Below are 12,841 nucleotides of genomic sequence, written 5' to 3'. Positions count from 1 at the left end.
CATTTTTATTATAATAATAACAGCAATAATGGCAAACACGTGGTATACTACATGCGGGCAAACCCTGATCTGTTTTCCATCTGTACAGCTTTGACTGTTCTGGACGTTCCATAGAAATGTGATCAGGCGGTATGTGGCTTTTTTTTTTTTTTCCGGCTTCTTTCATTTAGCCTAATATTTTCAAGGTTTACGCGTTACAGCATGCATCAATGTTCTTTTGTTGCTGATAAACAGCAGCCTGTTTTATAGATATAGCACCACTTTCTGCTTATCCATTTATCCATTGATGGGCCCTGAGATGTTTTCCTGTATTGGGTATTAGGACTAACACTGCTATGAGCGCCCATGTGCAAGTTTTTGTGGGTGTATGTTATCATTTCAACTTCTTCATTAAAGAGTTGATAAAAATCTGTTTTTTCCTGTGAAATCTTCCCATTTCTGAATGTTGATATCAATGTTTAGAAAACATGTGCAGTTTGGAAATCTTTTCCCAGTACTGTGGTCTTAACTCTGCTCAGGGTGGAGAGCTCACTCTTACGGGAGCAGCCTTCTCTATCTGTGGACGCCTCTGACTGATAGAAACAATTCCTCCAAATAAGTTGAAATCAGCCTCTTTATAGTACCTGTCCAGCCACTCCCATCCCACAGAACCTCGGCCATTAGTCCGCACCCTCCTCTAGAGGCTACTCATTCATTCATTATTCACTCACTCACTCACTCCCAGGCTCGATTGAACAGCATCTGCTGATTCCAGTGGATCATAGCGTGAGCTCCCCATGAGTATAAAACATATTTTCTTTTCTTTTTTTTTTTTTGGAGAGCTTTTTGCTATAGGGCACGTGCACTCGCCAGACAGAGAGAGAGAGAGAGACATAGAGACAGAAAGCGAGAAATCATCCCCCAGGGGGGATGGTCACGCCGCAATCCCTTCCCCTCCATTCTCCTCTCAGGATCTTGGGCACACATGCACACGCGCCCGGCGTGAGTTTTAAGCCACTGGGTCTGGGACTCTAACTGCCGTCAACTACGTGGGAGTCCAGTGACATAGCCATTACGCTAACTGCTGTTCCCCTAAAACGTGTTTTCTTTATCTCTGTGTCCCGGGGAGCCTCCTTCCCACCTGCCCCAGAACAGAGAGGCACCTTAAGTCCCCTGGGTGAGAACAGCCCACCTCCCAATTCCCCTTCTGGATGAAAGCTGCCCTGGGGAAAGGTTCCCAGTGACAATGTGTACCGCTCACCACTGGGCAGCAGCCTGGCACTGTGACCGCTAAGCACAGGCCTTACTGGACTTGTGGCCTTGGGCGAGTCACAGACGTCCCAACCTAGCCCTCTCCTCATGTTAAACAGGCATACTGTGAGGCATTTATAACTCATTTGTAAGGAGAAGAGCTACACAGGGGAAGGACTGTAACATGGAGGAGTGGAAAGGACGTGGAGTCCCATGAGGCTCAATTTGGACAGGATTAGTCAATCGCTATAGTCTCAATTTCCTTATCTATAAACTGGGGATCAATCTGCATACTCTACTTACAGGCCTGATTTGGGGCTTAAAATTAGAAACATTGATGTGAGGTGACTGTTAGGCACAGCAGGTGTCCTGGAAGGGCAGCCGTTGTTGTTATTCCTGATGGCCAGTAGAGGGCGCCAAACCACTCAATAAATGCAACCTGCCTCAGAAGTCCTGGCCCAAAACACCAGAAAGCCTTTTTACAGGTTGCAAGAGACCCACCAAATATGTAGGTTTACACACACACACACACACACACACACACACACACACACACACAATTTCTATAACAACGTTAGAAATAACACTTTAAATTGTATTATTGGGGAAAGGGAGTATCACTAACAAAAGCACCTTGGAGTAGCGGAAGAATTACTCCAAAGAGAAAGGGTCATAGAACAAAGTTCTTTGTTTTGTTTTTTCTTTTTTGCTGTAGGGTGTGTGTGCTCGCCAGAGAGGGATGGAGAGAAATTAAGCCCTCCCCAAGCAGGATGGCCACATTGCAATCCCTTCTTCAGTCTCTCGAGAGTTGGGGCATGCCCACGCACTTGTCCAGCGTGATTTTCAAGCCGCTTGATCCGCACAGCCAGTTAGGTGGGACGCAGCACCTTAACCTCCATGCCACTGCTGGCCCAGGACAGGGGTTCTGATCTTTGCCCCAGTCCTTCTGCTGTGTGACTTTGGCCAAGTTGCAACCTGTGTCTGGACCCTCTCTTTCGTCCTGAGGGAGTTGAACCAAGAAATCTGTAATGGGCCCTCCAGCGCCTATGACTAAGGGTTTGAGACGAATAAATGTCATGAAGCATCCTGATGGCAGGGTTCAAAACGGGAGGCATGGACTAAACGACCTCCAGATGCCCTTGCTGGGGCCGGGACTTCATGATTTATGCAGTCCAAGGGAAGCCACGTACAGCCTAATCCTGGCCTTACAAAGGAGTGTGGTTAGCCCTGTGGGGGGGCGGCAATGTTTTTCTGCAAGTGCACATGATGCTTATCATCCTTTGTGCAGGTCCGTGCTGAAGCCAGGGAGACCACCCAGCCTGACAAAGAAAGGAATTCTTGTCTGCAGTTGACAGCCCTCAGGTTGACGCTTTCCATTTGCCCCCAAGGCTGTCACTCGCGGAACAATGGCAACCAGCAGGGTGGCTCTCACCTGAGACCGCTGCCGCCAGGGGAGCGGGCAGACCAGGGTGGGGGTGTCTCTCCTCCCAGGATATGAACACTGTAGGAGCCCGGCCTGTAGCAGACAAGCTTGGAGGGGTTATGGATGGTTTCTCACGAGGAGGATGTCTCACTTTGCAGATCAGAAGGCAGAAAGTACTGAGGATGTTCATCTTCATTCAAAAAATAATTATTAATACTAAAATACTACTGCTACACACTGAAACCCAAACAAATCTGAAGGCATTATGCCAAGCAAAAGAGCCCAGACAAGGAGAGTACAGCGTGTCTAGTTTTTATTTCTATGAAGTTCTAGAGCAGGCAAAAGTACACTTTGGTGATAGAAGTTAAGTCAATGATTGCCTTCTTAGGCGAGGGGAAGGTTAACTATAAAATGATGTAAAGAAATTGTTTAGGGGCTAGAAACTCTAACGTCTCAATTGTGTGGTGACACGGGAACACATATCTTTGTAAAACTTACTGAACTGTGCACTTAAAATCAGTGCTTTATTGTATACAAATCATACCTCAATCACCTTGATTTTAAAACTGAGTTGAAAAAAAAAAGTTAGAGTAACTTTTCATTCTCTAAAGAAATAGATGTTCATTATACAAGACTGAGAAAAATACAGATTTTTTTTTTTTGAGAGGTTTTTGCTATAGGGCACGTGCGCTTGCCAGAAAGACAGAGTGAGACAGAGAGACAGAAAGTGAGAAATCACCCCCCAGGGGGGATGGCCACACCGCAATCCCTTCTCCTCCATTCTCCTCTCAGGATCTTGGGCACACACGCACACATGCCCTGCGTAAGTTTAAGCTACCAGGTCTGGGACTCAGACCTCAGTCAACTACATGGGAGTCCAGCGACATAGCCATTACGCCAACTGCTGGTCTCCAGATTTCTTTTTAGAAGAGGATAAACACCATCCACAATGCATTATGCAGAGGTGAGCATGGTTATCTTTTTTTGAAGAAGAAGAAGAATTTTTTAAAATTTAATTTTATTTATTCTTTCATTTATTTTAATTTGACCAGAGAGAGACACACAGAGAGAGAGAGAAAGTGAGAAAGCAAGCCACCTGGTCTGGGAGTTGAACCATGGTCAGCCATGTGAGAGTGTCCTGCGCCTTAACCACCACACCCCTGCTGGTCCCGAGTATAATTATCTTTTTATATGACAGTGCCAGTCTTTTATCTTCACAAAAATGAGATCATACAGTTTTGTAATCTTATTTATTTAGTTACACATTGAATGAGAAATATGTACACACAGTTAAAACCTCAAAAAGTGCAAAAGCGCGTAAAGTAACACTAACATTTCAGCCCCACTCCAGAAACAACGACTTCTTTTTAATGTTTTTTTAGGGTTTTGCCTTAGGGTGCATGTGCTCACCAGAGAGAGACAGTGAGTAGAAAAGTGAGAAATCCCCCCCCCCCCCCAGAGGAACGGCCACACCACAATCCCTTCTCCATTCTCCATCCTCCTCGGGCTTTTGGGCATGCATGCACACATGTCCAGCAGGATTCTCAAGCCACTGGGTCTGAGACTAGAACTATGGTCAGCCACATGGGAGTTGGCGTCTTAACCACCACACCACCTGCTGGCCCCAGAAACAGTTACTTCTATCAGTTAGATATCCTTCCAAAGACCATGTCACCTATTTACAAGGATATGCATATAATGATCCTTAAGGGGGAAAATGATAGCATACTATACATACAGTTTACACCTGTGTTAACCTGTGCTTTAATACAGCGTGACAACATGAATATCTTTCCATGTCAGTGATATGTTTCTACATCATCATTTTTTAGAGGTTTTTGCCTGAGGATGCATGTGCTTGCTGGGGGATGGCCACAGTGCAATCCCTTCTCCCCCATTCTCCTCCTGGGATTCTGGGCAAGCATGTACATGTGCCTGGCATGAGTTTTAAGCCACTGGGTCTGGGACTCGAACTGCGGTTGAGCAAGCAAGAGGCTGTACCCCACCAGGTCTTGATCCATGATCCACCCTCAGCCAGCCCTGGATCATGGGCAGACATGTACCCGTATGCTCAGGCAGGTCTCTGAAGTGACTCAGAACCCTCCTAAATGGGTCAGTATCACAGAGACAGTTTGACCACGGTGCCACAGTCCGGCTTCTACAACGTCATTTTAAAGTAAACTTTTGAGTGAAATAGAACATAAAAAAAAAAAAACAGAAAAGTACAAAAATCCTAAGTGTAAAACAAAGCAGTTTTTCAATGTTCACATATTGGCTCTACTCTTATATCCGGTACTAATAAAAAGTAAGAAAACATTAGCAGCGGCCTCAAAACTAGTTTGGATTCTTCTGTCTTGCATCCCTGCAAAACTAACATAACCCTGACTTCTACCTTCTAACTGGTTTTGCCTGGTTTTGAACTTTCGATGATGGGACTGTATAGTTAGTATTGGCTTTTATGTCTACATTCTTTCGCTCAGTAGTTTGTGCCTGGGATTCACTCATGTTGCTGATTACGTCAACAGTTCATCCACTCTTCGTGCCCTATGGGGTGTCCTGAGTATAGCATGGCACAATTTACTAGTGCACCTGTGAGTTACTTCGAGGTTTTAGCTATTTCAGCTACTATGGAAATTCTCTAAGTGATTTTTAGTGAATGTGCACATACATCTCTGTTGTCTGTGTGGCTAGGATACAATTGCTAGGTCATAGAGCATAAATAGGTTCGGCTTTGGTAGAAAATGTCACCAGCAGAGCTGGCAGGTGACTTGGTGGCTGAGGCACTGGACTCCCACCTGGCCAATCATGGTTCAAGTTCTGGACCTGGTGGCCTCAAAATCGCAATAGATAAATAAATGCTAAAAAAAAAAAAAAAAGAAAGAAAAAAGAAAAGAAAGGAAGGAAGGAAGAGAATGCCACTAGTCTCCACAAGGGTTGTGCCGTCTTGTTCACATCCCCATCTAGAGAGTCTGGGAATTCCAAGTACTCTACATCTTTCCTTCAACATCAGTTTTGTGTCTGTGTGTTATTTTTAGACTTCTTTATTTGATTTTATTCATTATTACTATTTTTAAATTTGATCAGAGGGAGAGAGAGAGAGGGAAAGTGAGGAAGCAAGCTGCCAGGTCTGGGACTCGAATCACAGTTGGCCATGTGGAGCTACTATGGAAATTCTCTAAGTGATTTTTAGTGAATGTGCACATACATCTCTGTTGTCTGTGTGGCTAGGATACAATTGCTAGGTCATAGAGCATAAATAGGTTCGGCTTTGGTAGAAAATGTCACCAGCAGAGCTGGCAGGTGACTTGGTGGCTGAGGCACTGGACTCCCACCTGGCCAATCATGGTTCAAGTTCTGGACCTGGTGGCCTCAAAATCGCAATAGATAAATAAATGCTAAAAAAAAAAAAAAAAGAAAGAAAAAAGAAAAGAAAGGAAGGAAGGAAGAGAATGCCACTAGTCTCCACAAGGGTTGTGCCGTCTTGTTCACATCCCCATCTAGAGAGTCTGGGAATTCCAAGTACTCTACATCTTTCCTTCAACATCAGTTTTGTGTCTGTGTGTTATTTTTAGACTTCTTTATTTGATTTTATTCATTATTACTATTTTTAAATTTGATCAGAGGGAGAGAGAGAGAGGGAAAGTGAGGAAGCAAGCTGCCAGGTCTGGGACTCGAATCACAGTTGGCCATGTGGGAGTCCAGTGTCTTAACCACCATGCCACTTGCCAGCCCTTCAACATCAGTTTTAATGACTACATAGCATTTAAATATATAGATATGTCATGCCTTATTTTATGAGTCCTATATTTTAGGGATTCCTGTATTTTAAGAATTCTTTGCCTTAGGCCTCTGGCACTCTGATAAAACGTAAGGACCCCATCTCAGACTATGATGTGATAAAAATATGAGCTTTTCATCAATATACATATAGTAGCATGTCTAACAGTCGTTTTTCAATTTCAAAATGAGCATAAACACAAAAATATGTTCGTTGGCCTTTTGTATGACCTATGACCTATTCTTGACTTTTTGCCCATTCTTGTTATGGCCCATTTCCTTTTAGATTTTTATCTGAGAAGTCCTTATGTGTCATGGATATTAACCATTTCTGAACCATTCCCGGTTTTCTCCCTCTGGTCGTTAGCTTTACCCGGTCTGTACCATGAGAGGAGGCCCTGCGCTTGGTATAATGACAAAGGCTGGGCCACATTAGTGATAAAGGGAGTGGGTGAGGCTGTGTCATCCTTTCAACAACCCCGGCTCCATTTGACAAAGAGACAGAGCCCTGTGAGGGTGTATGCTGGAATAACCAGACTAGGACATGCGAGAAGTACGTCTTACAGTCTCACACTCACAACTCAAAGCCTTGAAAACGCTGTTCACCAGAGAAAGGGAGTCAAAGGTCCAGGGTGTGAACACAGCCCTCAAAAGGAATGTGGGGGTTTTGTGGTTTGGGTTTTCCCTGCCCTTTCTTTCTAAGCACGCGTTGCATGCCAGCAAAGGGTGTGCATATGCGTTTTGGGGGGAGCTGTAGGGTTGCATGTCATTCCTAAGCCATGTTATAAAGGAGGGCAAAGCCTGAAGCCTGCGACGAAGCACAAAATCCTTCCTGGTCTGCTGCCTCAACAGAGCCGAACTCCTGCAAGGGAGTTGGAAAGAGACAGCCCGGTGGGGACTGGACTTGGGTTCCACGCAGCATGTTTTACTGTGATCACATTGTGGGATTCAACTTGAGAAAAATACCCTTCTTGTTATCATTGAGATAGATAAACTCTCTGTCTCATGACCTCAAAAGGAAAAATTGGAAAGTTTAAAAAACATTTGTCTGCTTGCCACACTGTATATCACGTTATGAAGTCTCCTTTGTAAAGAATTTAAGAAAAGATTTTTTTTTTTTTTTTTTTTAGAGGTTTTTGCTATAGGGCGCTTGCGCTCGCCAGAAAGACAGAGAGAGAGAGACAGAGAGACAGAAAGCGAGAAATCAACCCCCAAGGGGGATGGCCATGCCACAATTCCTTCTCCATTCTCCTCTCAGTATCTTGGGCAGACACACACAAACTCCTGGTGTGAGTTTAAGCCACCGGGTCCAGGACTCGAACCACGGTCGACTACATGGGAGTCCAGTGGCATAGCCATTACGCCAATTGCTGGTCCTGAAAAAATTTTCTTACCAAATGCTTTGGGCAAAAGTTATGTATTGTACACACCCTTCTTGGAAATTCACAGTGAAAATTTGTGTATTTCAGGATTTAGGAAATCGTGTGGGGGGGCAGCATGGTGATTAAGGCACTTGACTCCCACATGACAGACATTGGTTCAAGTCCCAGAACTGGCGGCTTGAAATTCACACCGGGACGTGCATATGCGTGCCCAAAATCCCAGGTGCAGAATGAAGGAGTAGGAATTGCGGCATAGCCATCCCTTTGGGGGAGGAAGGTCTCATTTTCCCTCTCACTGTCTCTCTCTCTCTGTCTCTCTCCAATGAGCACATATGCCCTATGACAAAGATGTAAAACTAAAAAAAAAATAATAAAGTCATACTTTAACCTAGGGTTTACCTAACATCTCTGACCACACCACCTTTTTTCAACACCCAAGACCTTGTCATCTTAGTAATCAGCAGTTGCAGGGAGCTTAAATTTGGGTAGTACTCCTATAGAACACACATTTCTGATACATTTACTAGTAACAACTGCAATTATTTTAAAGCATTGATATCGTCCTCCATTAATTCCAATTCATGTCTTTGAAGAATGTTTTTGAACCTCCAGGTGCAGGTTAAATTCTATTACAAGCCCCCAGAGGCTGCCCAAATTCTTTTACATATGTTAAATATTTTTAAATGTACCAGATATTCCTTGCTATAAGTGTATGATATTTGGAAGCTGAATACTTTTTTACATCATACACATATTTTATTGTGTGAGAAATTTATTGTGATATTCCTTCACTCTATTATACTTTTCAAGTGACTCAGACTCGGTAGCTCTATTAATATTCATAAAAAATTATTTCCAAAATTTTTGGTATTTTTAACATGATTTATTTTTATTGAAGTTGTATATATAATATTAATGAAAATATAAAAATGGATTTTTCCTTTGGGGCATTAAAATATTTCTAATGTTTTTATTATAAGAATAATTGATGAACCCTCTAAGTTTTTAGAAAATACAGAGAATTGGGAGCCAGCAGATGGCATCATTGTTACTTCACTGGACTCCCATGTCATTGACCACAGTTCGAGTCCTGAACCTGGCTTAAAATTCACACTGGGGATATGTATGTGTGTGCCCAAAATCCCAAGAGGAGTAGGGACTGTGGTGTGACCATTTCTCCTTGGGGGTGATTTCTTGCTTTCTGTCTCTCTGGCAAGCACACGTGCCTTATAGCAAAAAATCTCTCTCTCAAAAAAAAAAAAAAAAAGAAAGAAAGAAAACACAAACAACAAAACAGAAAAAGTCAATTATGTATTCTCTCAAGTACAACCACTATAAACATTTCACCACATCTTTTCTTCTGTGTATAGTTTTAACATAGTTCAAATCCCACCTTGTAATTTTGTCTATTTTAAAAGAATTATTTATTCCATTTTATTTATTATTTTTTTATTTGACCAAAGAGAGAAGAAAAGTGAGAAAACAAGCCACCAGGTCTGGTCACCAGGTCTGAACTATGGTCAGCCATATAGGAGTCCAGCTCCTCAATCGTCATGCCACCTGCCAGCCCGTCTCTTATTTTATTGACAACATTTTGGCAAGAGTATTAGCACTTGTTTTTATATTCAGTGAATATGTGAACAAGAAAAATAATTTAAGATGCGACTCTCTGCCTTCCAAGAGATATTAGTTTCAAATATTTGAGGTCCAGAAGGAGTAATTAAGATGTTCCTAGTAGGCCTGTTTTCCGACTGAAATCATGGAGAGCGTTCAAGAGAAGATAAAGAGGGAACCAGCAGTTAGCGTAATGGCTATGTTGCTGGACTCCCACGTAGTCGACCGCGGTTCGCGTCCCGGACCCGGCGGCTTAAAACTCACACCGGGCGCATGTGCGTGCGAGCCCAAGATCCTGAGAGGAGAATGGAGGAGAAAGGATTGCGGTGTGGCCATCCCCTCCGGGGAGTGATTTCTTGCTTTCTGTCTCTCTGTCTCTGTCTGTCTGGCGAGCGCACGCACCCTATAGCGAAAAACCTCTCCAAAAAAAAAAAAAAAAAGAAAGAGAAGATAAAGAAGGTTTATTCTGCAACAGAAACCAAGAAAAGGGCTCCTTCTGTACCAGAAACCTTTAAGAAAAAGAGGAAGAATTTTGCAGAGCTGAAGATCAAGTGCCTGAGAAAGAAGTTTGCTGAAAAGATGCTTTGAAAGGCAAGGAGGAAGCTTATCTATGAAAAAGCTAAGCACTATCATAAGGAATATAGACAGGTGTACAGAATTGAGATTCGCATGGCCAGGATGGCAAGAAAAGCCTGCCGCTTCCATGTACCTGCAGAACCAAAATTGGCGTTTGTCTTCAGGATCAGAGGTATCAATGGATTGAGTGAGCCCAAAGGTTTGAAAGGTGTTGTAGCTTCTTCATCTTTGTCGGATCTTCAATGGCACCTTTATTAAGCTCAACAAGACTTTGATTAATATGCTCAGAATTGTGGAACCATATATTGCATGGGGGTACCCGAACCTGAAGTCAGTAAATGAACTAATCTGCAAGTGTGGTTATGGCAAAATCAGTAAGAAGCGAATTGCTTTGACAGATAACCCTTTGATTGCTCAATCTCTTGGTAAATTTGGCATCATCTGCGTGAAGGATCTGATTCATGAAATTTAGACTGCTGGAAAATGCTTCAAAGAAACAAATAACTTCCTGTGGCCCTTTAAATTATCTTCTCCACGAGGTGGAATGAAGATAAAGACCACCTATTTTGTAGAAGGTGGAGATACTGACAACAGGAAAGACCAGATCAACAGACTTATTAGAAGGATGAACTAAGGTATCCACCATGATTATTTTTGTAATCTGGTCAGTAAATACACAGAGTGGCTATTTTCAGACTGGAAAAAAAATGTTCCTAGTAGAATGCAGGAAAATTCAAGGCCATCTTGGATGGTGACTGTAATGGTTTAGAGCATGATTTGTCCTACCGAGTTTCATGTTTTAGAATTTGCTCTTTGTAGGTGGTAATTGGCTCTCTCCCAGAACTTCATGTGTTGGGACTTGATTATACTATAAAAGTATTAAGCGAAAATTTAATTCTATCACAGCGTCCCAGGATGAGAACTTTGGGTGTTGTGGGAGGCTGCACACCAGCAAATATCACTGGTTTCTCAGAAAGCAAACAACTACACAATGCCAAAGGCCATGATTGGCTCCCCTTCAAAAACCTCACCTTCAGAACCATATTCTGATTGGCTACTTCCCGTAAAAGCCACAATTGGTTCCCTTCAAAAAATCTGACCTTCAAAACCATACTCTGATTGGCTGCTTCCCATAGCAAATTGGTGAGCTTAGAATCCCTCAGATTTGCATAATCCGGTACCTCATGATTGGTCCACAGAAGCAACCAATCATAACCCACCTTTTACAATCCTTCATTCAACCAATCACGGCCCACCAGCATATAACCATGATGCCTGGCCCACAGTAGCCAGACGACCAGGAAGACGACACAGACGACCAGGAATATGATGACGACCATGGAGAGCCTGAAGAGCTGAAACACCGCACAGTCTCCAGACGACCCTGAAGAGTTGTAACACTATATCATCTCCAGACGACCCTGGAGAGTATTGACACTGCGTCGTCTCCGTGCTGCTCACAATAGACGACGTGACCCTGAAGAGTTGTAATACTGCGTTGTCTCTGTGCTGTACCTTGCTGCCCACAATAAACAGACGACACTGAAGACGCTGTGTCGTCTCTGTGTCCCGGCTCTCACTCCTTCACTCAGGAAACCTGTTCGACTGTCCCCCCGGGTCGGGACAGGGTGTGATAATGTCGTTAAGGTGGGGCCTCTAACTGAGTGATGGTGAGCATGTAAGCAGAGACCAAAAGGTCAGACAAAGTTAAAAGTTCTGGCTTCTGCCATATTGTGATGCCCTTAAACTTTCCAAGGATATTATGAATTATTAAACCCTATTCTTTACAATTCTTCAGACTCAGATATTTCTATTAGCAACACAATTATGGATAAGACAATGCCTTTGAGCATCAGCCACACAGCAGCTTCCCTCAGCAGTGCTCCTCTACCACAAACTCCTCTCCATCCCAGACGCTGGGACTATCTCTTCCCCTAGTCGGACATAACTCAAAGAACTCAAGTTTGAGGGGGACAAGTGATTTCACCTTTTACCTAATGGAGAAAATCCATTACAAGGTTTTCCTCCGATCACCAAGTTTTGTTTTTCCTTTCCTCCCAAATTGGTAATAACATGAATTATTGCACATTGCCTTAGACCTCAAACTCATGATAACATTTGTAATCTCAGGGACCAGCTGGTGGCGTGGTGGTTAAGGCACTAGACACTCCCACATGGTTGACCACTGTTCAAGTCCTGGACCTGGTGACTTGCTTGCTCACTTTCTCTCTCTTTCTCTGTGGCTCTTTCTGGTCAAATTAAAAGTAAATAAATAAATGAATAAAAAAGGGCCAGCAGGTGGTGTGGTGGTTAAGGCGCTGGACATTCTCACGTGGCCAACCATGTTTCAAGTCCTGGACCTGGGGGTTTGCTTTCTCACATTCCCATATTCTTCCTCTCTGTCTGTGTCTTTCTCTGGTCAAATTAAAATAAATAAATAAATAAAAGTAAATAAATAATTCTTTAAAAAATAAATGAATAAATCAAATTAAAATAAATAATTCTTTTAAAAAATTCGTAATCTCATGTGGTCCTGTGACAGCATTTTACAGATGAGGTAGAGACCTCAGGGCGCCAGAGATTCGACAAAGCCTTTTTCAATTGAGAAGTGACAGGTCCAGAAGTCAGGGTCTGGTTTGTGGAGTCCAAATCAGGCCTTTCCACCTTTCTGAGCAGACCTGAAACCTGGCTGTCAGGCAGGCACAAAATGCTGTGGAAAACATCAGCAGTGCAGTGATCCTTGGCTGTGTGGAGTGGGAGATATTTCAATGCAACAGAATTAGTGGGCTTATTACAAAATCCTTCTAATTCCTCAGTCAACTCATCTGAGCCCTGGTGC

Source organism: Tupaia chinensis, unplaced genomic scaffold (assembly GCF_000334495.1).
Source record: "Tupaia chinensis unplaced genomic scaffold, TupChi_1.0 Scaffold000104_1, whole genome shotgun sequence".
Classification (NCBI taxonomy): domain Eukaryota; kingdom Metazoa; phylum Chordata; class Mammalia; order Scandentia; family Tupaiidae; genus Tupaia; species Tupaia belangeri.
Note: the sequence above shows the minus strand (reverse complement) of the source record.